Raw genomic sequence first — 13,011 nt, forward strand, 5'->3', positions numbered from 1 at the left:
GACTGTGACTTAATGGGGGATGCGGGGTGGGCAGCGGTCAGCCCAAGTCGACATGTGGCGCTCGAACGTAACGGGGGGACATCTGCCGTGGCCTGGCAGAGAGGGAGCTTGCTTTGAAACCCTAATTCCCTCCCACGCGTACTCCTCGCGAGGAACCTTAAGCTGGCTGGTATGAGTCGCTCTGGAAGGAATGCAGGTACGGCACCTTCGTCTAGACGGCCTGTTCCGCTGATCCCACGTCTGTAACATTCCCAAGGTCTCCCGCAAAGCCTCCACTCGGTCCTGCGAGGTGCAGACAGGTGCCTTATGGGTAGACAGAAAAAAACCTTGAAAGCTAAGCTAGGATTTAGGGAAGTATGCATGCAACTCTTGACACGTTGTTGTAATGTTTGTTTGCGTAATGCTGAATTAAAAAAAATAATGTAGATTGCGAGCATTAAATGAACAGGTAAACTCATGCATATAGCGCTTGTCATCTCGGAACTAATAAGACAGACTGCGTGACTAAAAGAATTGTTATAGGTTATTTAACATGCAGATGTGAGCTTTCTAAAACAAACAACTTTAATATTATTTATTCAGCAATTTAAAATAATCACTTTAATTGTTTACCTGTTTTAATGGCACACAGGTCCTCCATTATTTATATTCCCATGCCTTCAGTAACTTTACCTGACAATAAAGATTACAGAATACAGAATTAGGTCTGTCAAACGATATAAACAGATACACATATTTAAAAAATATATATAATAATGAATAAACATTTATATATAATTGTAATTATTGGTAAATATAAATAATAGGCCTACGTGTTGATATTTCCTAAATATGAATACATGTATATGTATGTTTTTGTGTTTATAAATACAAATGAATATGCAAAGTGCACAGTCATATATTATGTAAACACAAACTTTCATTCTGGATGCAATAAATCGCCATTAATCATTTGGCAGCCCTTATATATATATATATATATGTATATCAAGTGTACATCAAATGACCGGAAGCCTAATAACTATTTGAATTATAAGCACATTTGAAAGCGGACGTCAATACAAATCTGATCCCTTTTGCTGATCGATCATGCATGTAACCAGATCAAATCTGTGACGTCTATAAAAAAGTAAGTCTGGCTGACTAAACGCAGAATCTTGTTGTGACATCTGTGCTCATCTTCTAGAGATGAAAGTTAAGGTTGCGCAATATTTTCGCATAGTCGGAATCGCTCGGGGCTATTGAATTTCACTCAAAGATCGAAAGTTAGATGTGCAACGTGTTCAAAATACTATTCGGATCATATGACCAAGTACACTTGTGGTCAAGGTAACATTCTTGGAGGTTCGCCAGGCCAGGTGTTTGACATACGGAGACATTCCGTAATAGCGTGACAAAGGCCAACGCGATAAACAAACAACCACAACTATATGAATATTTGGATTGTTTGGTCAACGTCCCATGTGATGAATGTACACTTTCACTGACGAAGAAGTGCAAACAAACACAACGGGTTCTCATGGGAATCCTTAACGGCGTGAAATGTTCTGTGGACATCACATTATTCGTACTGTCTAAACAACAGCCTGTGGCAAACATAAAACAAGACTGCAATTTTTATGAGTTGAATATCACGGTTATTGTGCAGAGGGAACATACAGTTTTGGCTCAATAAAAATCAGCGGTGGTCTATTATAACGGGGTCTGTTATTTCAATGATTTATCTCTTGGTATTTTCTCCCTCACGTATACCGACCCCTGTACAATTTTGTCACACAGGCTTTCTTTGAAACTGTCAATGTTTGGAGGAGAAAATCAAACAGGCTTGGAATGCTCCTCACCGGGCGATGTTGTTTTTCGACGTTCTGAGCGCGAGCTCACGCGTAGATCAAACTGCAACGAATCTGAGCTTCAGATCGCAGCGCAATTTGAAAAAACAAACAGCGTGTTTGCGGCCCCTCGTGCCCACAGCTATATTCCTGGTAGCTGGTCAAATAATCACCCGGAGCTGTTGGACCTCAAGGGTTTCGTGTTGATCCAGTAACTGTATAACTTGTACGACAGTGTGTAACAATTTAATTCCGGCTTCCAAAATACAGGTGCAAGGTGTCTTCTGTCTTCAAAACGTTGATTTATTTGACTTACAATTGTTTGCTCTTTGAGGAAAACACGTGACTGTTATTAGAAAACGTGCTCACTGGATTACTCGAAGTCAACATGATTGTATCTTTTATTGATGTCTGAGAGTGATTGTGCTAAATAAAAAGACAGAATTCTGCATCTGGTAGACAAAACAAGCTAAACTAATCTGGGAACCAATTTTGGAGTTTGTTTTCGGTGTGTATGAAGTACATTACTGGTACATGCTAAGACAAGCATCAATATTAGACTTTCTGTATCTCATAAGTAGGATTTGAACAGGTATTAAAGGTTCGGCATGTAACCTCACATTGTTTGGCCTGTCAAGGAGAGGCATGCTATTGAGTAAATCATCTGGCGAATGATCAAATGGATGAAAAAGGAAGGAGGGACACGAATTGTATATACGGATCATAACGTCATATCTCAGAACTATAGCAACCATCAAAACAACCAGTGAAACACATTTTTGCCTTAAAATGTTTCATTGCACCTTAAAGCAGCAATGCATGGTTTGAATACCTTTAAAACTTCCATTCCCAGACAACCTGTAAATATCTCTGCAGTGAACCGTGAGAGCGTTGTCCTGAGAATTCAGGTTGATCTTGTTTTGTGCACCTTACTGCTTTGACAGCTGCTTGCCCGGAGGGGGAGGAAAACCTGCTTTCATCCCTGGACGTTCACCTGACCCTTTCTAATGTAATAAAGGCCTGCGATGTTTACAGTATTGGTTTTACTTAAGAGAGTCCTAAAATTTGTCTTCCACGCGGGAGGTTGTACTCTTGACCTCGTATAAGGTGACGCCATGATTGGTTTCATGTGTTTTCTATTGAAACAAAATGACAGAGCAACTGTAAATTCCAAGTATATTATTATCAAAGAATATTAATAGGATCTGTTAAACAGCAAGATCCCATTTTTCTTTAATCTTTCTAAAAAGACGTCCCCTTGCTTTCTGAAACGCATTAAACAAAGCAAGTTTGGATTAAAACAGGTTGTACCTGTTTTGGTCAAGAAACATTAATGTATCACACCTTAATGTGTCCGTTTACTTGCATTAAAATAAATGTGGGCCTAAGGGAAGATGTCGTTGTTCTCTGGCGGCACAGTTTAGTGGGAAAAGCAGAGAGAAAAGCTGATAATCCTGGCCAAAGGCTAGTGTTTAACCGGGATTCACCTGTTGTAAAGCTGGTAAAAGTGTAGAGCAATCAAGCTTACTTTAGTGACTCTTAAAGGAACAGTACACCCAAAAATGCAAAGTGTCTTTTTCATAATAAATACATATTATTATTTAACTGCATGTTGTTTCAGGTTTTTTTTTCTGTGAAATCAATTTTGTGAAGAATTTTTAAGATTTTTACATACAGTGGTAGTTCGTATAACTCCAAAAACACATCAAAAGTGCTATAAAGTAGAAAAATGTATATGAAGTAGTTTAAATAGTATAGTATGCAAGTATACAATCATTTTGGTTTGGTTTTTAAAAAAGTAAAAAAACACCAAAAGCAATGAATGAAACAACAACGGTTACTATAAAGTTGTAAATAAAAAGTACATAGATGAAGCTCCCTAAAGAATATTTTTGCGAATACTGCATAAGAAAGTCTTTTCGCACAGGGTTGAGTGAGTAAATGACCAGATTTACACTATCGGTCAAGATCAATAACATTTTTATATATTTTCCACATTTATAATGATTAGTAAACTCTTCAAAACCATGGAATAACACAACCGTAAACGGGGTCATTATGTTGTGACTAAAAGCATTCAAAATAAATTAAAATTATATTTTAGAATCTAGAATTTGCAAAATTGTGTACTTGGCATTTTATCATCCATCTTCTTGAGGTCTCAACCTGCAATGCTTTGCAAACAGTATTGAAGGAATTTCCGGCCCAAATTTGACCAGTAGTGCAGATAACTTATTGATTTCCTCTTGGTTGGATGTCCTTCTGAATCTGCGTTTAATTTTAGCTACCATGAAGCAACTGAGTGTCCATCTGCGTGCTGTGTTTTTATTTAGCTTGTTTTCGATTGCAAAGCATGAAGCTCTCACTCACGGCCAACCGCGAGCTCCTTTTGATTGTTCTCAGTCCTTTTAAACTTGTTTGGCAAGAGACAGAGTTAAGATTAGAACAGGACTTGGCACGGCTGCGACGATTACCTGTCTCAGGTAAGAACTGTCTGTACGCAGGATCCACAATGCCCCCCGGCGCTCCTACCTCGCATGATCTCTGCTTAAAACGCGAAGCGCACGGAACAGGATGTCCCTGCTTTCTGGGAGCTGGTAGACGCATGAATGAACATGTCATATTTTCTGTGGACAAGTTCGAGTGTTCTAATCTGTAGTCTACATATTTTGGGAGTTTATGAGCTGAATTCAGTAACTGCTTTTCAGCGAAATGTAGCGCAAACACTTGTGTTTTATATAAACCTCTCAATACTGATCTGTATTTAAAAGAAGTCACCGTCAAACTTTTATTTTATACGTGCCTCCTCAACTATCCTATGCAATGCTATGCAAGGTCCATTTACCATATGCCAGGATACTAAATTTTTATATTATGTTTGGACACTTCATTGAGTGTTAAACACTTTATGGTAGTGTGTCGAATGCGAAACAATGTCTTCCTTTTAAAACGCCATAAAGATTAATGATTAGTAGTTTGGTGAAAAGCAACCATCCCCGCGTGTTCCTAACTATTATTTCCAAATCCTCTACCTGGCGTATAGCTTAGATAAGACATGTTCCCTCCTTAGAATATCGATTAAATGCTTTGTTTCTTTGTTTAAGGAATGAGTCACTCGTCGCAAGATAAATGTTTAAAGCAAGAACAATGTCAACACGCAAGGCAGCGTTTGACTTGAACGTGAGATACCAACATCCTGAAAGGATTAATCGATGAACAATTCCTAATTTAATACCAGTTTATCATAAGCGGTGATCGCTAAGGCAAGCATTGGAATTATTATTCATATTTAAAGAGATCTATACACAAAAAGCTAATCGTACGTGTTAAACTTAAGTAACCACATGAAACGAACATCTCTTAAAGCTCATTGAGAAAGAGCCACGTGTCATATTTTGGAAACCTGGAAACCGAAAAAATTGTTGGTTTTACTTTTCTGTACATGGATCATTTTTGGCACTTTCCATTTTCACTCTCCTATTTTTTCATTGTTATATTTATAGACATGCAAACACGGCACATTTAATTGAGCATGTCGTTCCACGCATGCATATTCAGTCCAAACACTCACGACAGAACTTCAACATATACGTGCGCTTTCCATCCGACATGCTAAACTGTCGGTTTATATACGTGCTATTTTGGGGGTGTCTTTATGTGGGATGTGTTATATTTAACTTCTTTCATTTAAAAAAACCTCCCCCCTGCACTTCACTCATCTTGGGCCTTTCTTGTGTTGAGCGTAGCCTCTTATTTAAAGGGAATAATCTGTAAATTGCATGCTGGTTTAAGCTTAATCATAACAACTCAAAGTAAATAGGTCACAATGAGAGCTTCTTTTTGACTCTACCACCCCCCCTCACCTCCTCGAGTCAAATGGAAAGCACATGTGTCTCCAGGGTTTATTTTTACTCCCCTTTAAAGCAGTTTGGAGGGCTAGAAACCACTTCATGGCTTCGAAGAGTGGTCGCCGCACGGTGGGGACGAAATTACGGGACATGTGTTGCCCTGGTGGTTTTCCTGCAAAGTTGTATTAAAGGGGCGAATAGGGATGCGGGTCGAGAGGGATGTGTGGGGGGGGGTTACCAACCTCTTTAAAGATGAGCAAGTGGACTACCATGTTGAAAAAAACTCAGGTGGTCTTGTCTGGTGCCCGTAATCTTTTTAAACCTGCTGGGAGAACTGGCAAACCATTTTAGCTGTTTTCGTTATTAGGTTTATGACCTTTTATCGTAGCCAAGCTCACTGTAAAACAATCCCGTAAAAAACACAATTCTGGCAGCTGGGGCGCCAGAAATATTCGGTGAAATATTTTTTTCCCTGTAAAATTCCATGGTTTTCCCTGTTTTTCTTTTTAAAAGTCTTACTGTATTTTGACAGTTTTTGACCGCATTTCAAAAATAGACTGTAAAAAAAGCAAAAATACCCCTGAATTTTTCCAGCAGCCGGGTTGGCAGTAATATACCGTAAAATAACAGTTTTTGCTGTAAAATTACATGTTTTCCTGTTTTTCTTTTAAACTTTTAAATTGTTTTTTGACCATATTTCATTATTTGAAAATATGATGTACAGTGCTTGTAGCTATCAAATACAGCTATCAGCTAGAAACTGCTTTTGCCTCTATGAGATAAACAGTAAACATTATCTCTATGTAATATCCGAAGGCATGGCGCACATCCGCTAAACAGCATTTGTTGTGTAATCCATCACATTATCTTCGCAAGACATTCCTTGCATGCAATGACATTCACCTATTTGTGCCTAACGCCGCTCGCTGGCAAGGATCTCATGTCTTAAAACAAACCAGAAGTTCATCTGTTAGTGAGTGTTCGCTCGAGGGTTTATTGCGTGTGGGATTACACAAGATGTCAACTGATGATGAAATCCAGCATAATGGGGGAGATTTCCAAATTTTAGGTACACCTGGGATAACAGATAAAGACTGTAGTTAAACAAATTGATAGTTTAGCCAAAAATGAAAATTAATTTAATGTAATTCAAAAAGAAAACATTTTAAAGAATGTTGGTAACCAAACAACATTGGGCCCCGTTGACTTCCATTGTATGGACACAAAACCACAGGGGCACTTCTCAAAATATCTTCTTTTGTGATTCACAGGAGAGTCTAATACAGGTTTTGAAAAGCATTAGGGTGAATAAATGGGCGACAATTTGAATGTTGGATGAACCATCCCTTAAAATAAGTTTCAACAAAAGATTTTAAAGGGACAGGACATGCAAATTGACATTTTGGCCTGTGGGTGAATAAATAATACTGGATTTTAGGTTTTTTTTATTCATTTTTAATGCGATCTTCAACAATGTATCCCAAATCTGCTCTAATTATGTGTATTGGTACTTGTGTAAAGGTTGGATTTCAAGTACACATCAACACTCACCTCCACATGCTTCATATATTTGAGGTGAACAGGCCGAAGGTCAACAACCCGTCTGAGGGATTAGAACGTATGATTAGCAATAGGAGTTCAGCAGTCAAATGTCCTGGAGACACACATCAACATACTGTCAGAACACCAGTAAAAGTTCATACCTTGGCAGTCACGTGATGCCCGAGGGCACAGCAAGCTTGGGACATGCAAAGATATTTCCCTGTAACATGCTCCGGGGAGAAAGATTAGATTTAGATATCTTCATCACTGATGACTTCACATAACCTCAAATTTTTATTGGGATTTAAAGGGGCGCTTGGCCCCCAAAAAATGGGAATCATTGAAAAGATCTGACTTGAATGATGACGTCGGTTACTCACGCAGAAGTAGGCCGATGCCTAGATGTTCAATGAATAATAACTTTAATTTCATTCATATGGTCTCAAGACTTTGAATATGGCATATATTCAAAGTCATATGGAGCATGTTAATGATGCTTTTACGCAGCTTGACAACACCGGTCCTTGTTCGCTTTAAATTAGCCATTTGGTTTCGCAGAACAAAGGAAATCATTTGGATCTGGAACCACATTAGAGTAAATCTCCAAATTTTCATTTTGGGGTGTATTATTCCTTGCTTTAATACATTTGCCTTTAAAGAACGTTTCAAGTCACACGCATCTATGTCACGGATGAGGTATTCAAATAGAATCGGTCTGAAAGCTTTTTCCGTCAATCCTCGCTCTGTAAACCATGTCCTTCTATATGTACTTGGCTCCCGTCCAACGGTCCCACATCACTCAACGCTACTCAACTGTACGAGATGCTCGCCTGCGCTCCTTTGAGGAACGGCTGCATGCACACGTCACACACACAGGTGCGCTCACACGCAAGGGTTTCCCTGCGGTCGCTAGGCACCGACGCCAGAATAACAAACACCAGGACTCCCAAGCACGCAACACACCTTTCCAGAGCGAGAGGCACTGGGTGTCCTGTGCAACTCGATATACGTAAGCAATAGATCACGTCAAAGACAAACATAGGGACGTACGAATGCCAGAACACTCATAATTGATATTTTATGACTTAAGGTTTTCGGTTTCTAAAACAAACTTATGTTTTCTGCAGGGGCGAGGTTACGTCGATAAGCCAGATAACCCAAATGCACCGTTTGACCCGTACGGAGTGAAACAATGTAACCAAACCAATGAAAGCTGATCATCGTGAAGCTCGGGGGGAATTACTGGAGATCTCATTTGGGTTTCAATATCGCCTTGGGCGTTTCGTATTCTTACAAGAAATGAAAACAGAAACAAATTAGACAGTAAACCGTTTACAGAGTATCATACTGTAAGTGGATACTGTAGTTTAAAAAGTTCAAAGGACTTCATAAGAAATTAACTTATAAGTAATATAGTAAAACCAAAAACATGTTTGTTTCCAGACTATTCTGAACAATGTGTGTACAGTTCGAGGTATTATTGAGATCTCTTCTGACACTTGAAGGGACACGTGAGATTATGCGAGTCTTTTCCATCCAAGTCTCCATTGAAGTCTAGAAGACCTGAATGAGATATAAACTGAGAAATGCAACTATGACATTAAAAAACAATTTTACACTCTTGACAGTTTGTTCATTGTTTGTCTTTCCGTCACAATCACACTTGACACCTTCCAAAACAACAGAGACAATATTTCAAATGGTGTGTGGGGAACAGCGCCCTCTACAGAATTGTGTTGGTTATGGCACCCAAACAACCCTATTCCAGATGTTTCTGTGCACAATGTGTCTTCCCAGATATTTCAAATAACACAGACAAACCCCCAGACACATCAAATTAAATACATCTGATTTTCAAGTTGTTTGTTAGCGAAAAACACAAAACACGCATCCGTTTGGAAGCCTCCACACTTCGTTAATACTGCCACAATTAACCCGTCTCACCGTAATACCCTCATTACATCAGAGTATCAGACAAGGCGTTTACCAAAAGCCCTTCATCCTGTCTATGGTGAAAAAACACACTATCTGCGCTACAGCCGCATTGACCACAAGCACCTCGCATACCAAAGTGAGGCACACAGATTAGATAAACTGCACAATACTCTGGGGAAATGTCTGCTTGACAAAGTTCTCCTCAAACAAGCATAATACTAGTATCAGACATGCAAACATGGGGGGATTTCTTCAGTGGTCCTTCACAGGGAGAATTCTGAAAGTTCAAAATGTCAAGTGCCAATACAGCTACTTTTTCAGTAGTTCACCCCACAATAAAAATCCATATTTTGTGCACAAAAATATATTCAGAGAATCATCACACCTATATTTTATGCAGAACTGAAGTGTAATATGTTATTTACAGTAATTACATAATCTTTTTTGAAATCATATTTTTTTTAACCATTTGCAGATGAAATTCACATGAATGGATATTCAAGCATATGGGTTGGCACTCCATCCAGGGTGTATCCTGCCTTGATGCCCGATGACTCCTGAGATAGGCACAGGCTCCCCGTGACCCGAGGTAGTTCGGATAAGCGGTAGAAAATGGAATGGAATGGATATTCAAGCATCACTTTCATGAATCGGCTTAGCATGTGGACAACAATGTCTCATTTATTGTGTGCTCGCAGACAGTATACAGTAGCTCTAAACCACTTCCTTCACCACATTCCAATGCTCCTGTACAATAACATGACACTTCAGAGCGCAGGAGGTGACATCAACTGAATGCAGGCCACTGACCTCAGCTCCTTAAATAGCCAAACATGGTTGGCTGGAGGAAAAGCCCTTTGTTGACGGTTTCCCCCTTTGGCCAATATATGAATTTTGCTGATCACTTGATTGATCAGAGTACGTGAAGAGACATTTTAAAATTTTAATATGGCAAAAATCATTTCAGTTTTGCTTTTTCACGTCATGGCAATTATATAGCTATTTAATTAGCCTCCGGTGTTTCTCCAGTGTTGAAAAATACAGAGATTTGTGTTTTTCTTTACCCTGACGCACAGACAGACCCTCGTACATTTTTTGTTCTCTATTTCAGGCAAAATATCGCGAACATAAGCAAAAGGGCTTGATTGGGTTTGTGGGTTACCAATTCAATTCAGTTTCAGATAGATGTCAAAAATGGAGTTACTTTAAATAAAAGTTATTATATTTACTTAAACTATTAAAATAATAATGTTAATTTCTAAATAAAATACAATATCGAACTACATATTTTGTAAACTAAATGAAAATCAGAAATGATGCCTCGGCAATAAACTGAAATTTCAGAAATGAAATCAGCAGTGACATATGAATGCATGTCTTACTTATACTTTAAACTAGAATACAATTTTAAACTTATATAGCAACATAAGCAATTTTTTGTTTTGTCTTTTTTTAAGACAAAACTAAAATGAACATGAAAACTAAAAATAAGCTAATTAAATATATTATAAAACTACAATAACACTAGAAACAGATTAATAAATCTTTAAAAAGTTAAATAAAATAATTATGCTTCAAATATATACACATACTGTATAATCTTTAGTGTAAAAAATCTTAAAATTTACCGAGAATTCTGCGTTATAGTACAACACACATTACACCCAGCTTTGCAAGTACTACATCTATCAATATTTCACACTATAGCACCATTTTGTGTTGCACAATCTAACAATGTTCCAGATTTTCACCAACGTGCGATCCAAAGTGAGTTTGTCCACAGAGAAAAATATTATCTTTGGGGGGAAATATGTGTTATGCATAATCCACAGATCATCTTAGATCTTGGCAAACCCTGCAAAGAACCACTATGGCTTGCTAACCAATGCTTTTGGATGGATGTGGATTGTAGACACAGCGGAAGGAAAAATGGGGAGATCCAGTGCATTATTTAGATTCAAAATGTATGTAAATAAGAAATTAGCAGTTACATCAACTCATCGATGCCAAGAGCAAAAATAAATCAACCTGTGATTATGGCGAAACAAAACAAAGCCCAGCTGGAGATATAATGTCTGAATCTCAAAACCGAACCTCTGTAAAAACTTTAAATAAAAAACATTCAACATTTGTGTCGGATTTTGCTATATGAAACAAAACTAACATATAAACTTCAACTCTTTTCTAAAAAGGTCTGGTATATGCTGGTCGGTTCATAGTCTTGCTGAATGAAAGAACAGCTGTATTGAGTTTCACTCTTTAACTCCGTGCCAAATCTCATCTACAATGCGATCAGGGGGCCAGCGGTGGAGGTGAACCTGACGTCCGGCCCAGGCTCAAACAATAGGCCGTGTGCGCATGTTTGCTGTTGAATTTGTCTCGGCGAGACCAAACCAGCTGTCAGAGGAGACCATATGGTTACACTATATCAAGTTTGCAAGCCTCGCTGTATAACAACAACAATGAAAGGTTGTCATTAGGTTTTTATTGGCACTGCAGTGTGTGGAGGATTAAGTGTAAAGTTGGAAAAATGTTTGTTTTGAGAATAGACCATGGATAACTCATTCATTCGTGTGTATGACATTGCCATTTAAACTCATGCATACTATGTGTACAAAGGTGTAAGTTGTAAAATGAGGGAGAAATCCACTTTGTCTCCCTTGTGAAGTAAGCGAACTCCAAGGTTGCATACGTCATCAGATAACCAATGCGCAGTTATTTGGGCTTCAAGAACCCAAAATTTTATATTATAGTGCCATGGGAAAAGCAACATACACAGCTATGGAATTTAGGGATGTTTACGTGAAACTATGGAAAGCAGACCTCTTCTTATCTGTTCGCATATAACTGACAGACATACTAGATTTAGACTTTGTCTTTTGAGTAATGCATAACAAAGATCGGTCAACAGACTTTTCCAACATATTATTGTGACAGGTGCAATGTCTTATTTTTTTAAGAAAGTAATTTAAGTTAAAAAGTGTATATGTTGACGGAAACTAACCTCTTGCAGCCATTTAACTTTTTGATAATAAAAAATTGCATTTAAAAGTATACATCTATCTCTTGGAAATGAACATGTATGCTTTTAAATCACGTTCAGCTACCATGACGTTCCCTAACCCACGAAGTAAACCTAAGGTTACTTAAGTTAAAAAAAGGAATTACGATAGCGAGAGAACTCAATCTATTATACCAGATACTTTATTTTGATTTAATATTATCGTGTTTGGTGGTCTTGTTAGTTAAATTCCGTATCTCCGGTAGGTTACACAGGCATGTGACGGATCCACAGGAACAAACATTTGTTATTGTAACGTTACCAAAAATTTCATTTGCATTTCGCGCACTGACCGAGGAATTTACGAGGAGAAATAAAACACTTGACGTTCTTTTTTACTAGAGGCCAGGAAGAGGATTGAGAGAAAAATTATCTTTTGTACAGTAAAGAAGAACAACAGTTCTTGGAGAGACCTAATGTCAGGGAACCAACTATCTGGGGCCATCATGCTCGCTTTCAATTATTATGGTAACGTTACTATGGCGCAAAATTCTTTAAATAAGGACGTTATGTTAAAAGTTGTTTAGAGTTTTTTGTCCTTGCTTAGAATAAAAGGATTAACTTTCGATTTCAACAGGTTGGTGGCATGAAATTAGTCTATTGATAATGTGAAGCTACATCACGCCGTGTTGAATGTTGCACCATCTTGAGAGAATCGCTTTTGTTTTTCCGGTTTGATTAGTAAATATAACTATGGTAGACAGGTCTTCCTATGTTAAAAACACAGAGTCGTTCAGGAAAAGCCCATGTTTCTTTCGATTTCTCCATGTAACAAACAGAACAAATAACGGGACAT

This window comes from Triplophysa dalaica, chromosome 10 (genome assembly GCF_015846415.1).
Source record: "Triplophysa dalaica isolate WHDGS20190420 chromosome 10, ASM1584641v1, whole genome shotgun sequence".
Lineage (NCBI taxonomy): Eukaryota > Metazoa > Chordata > Actinopteri > Cypriniformes > Nemacheilidae > Triplophysa > Triplophysa dalaica.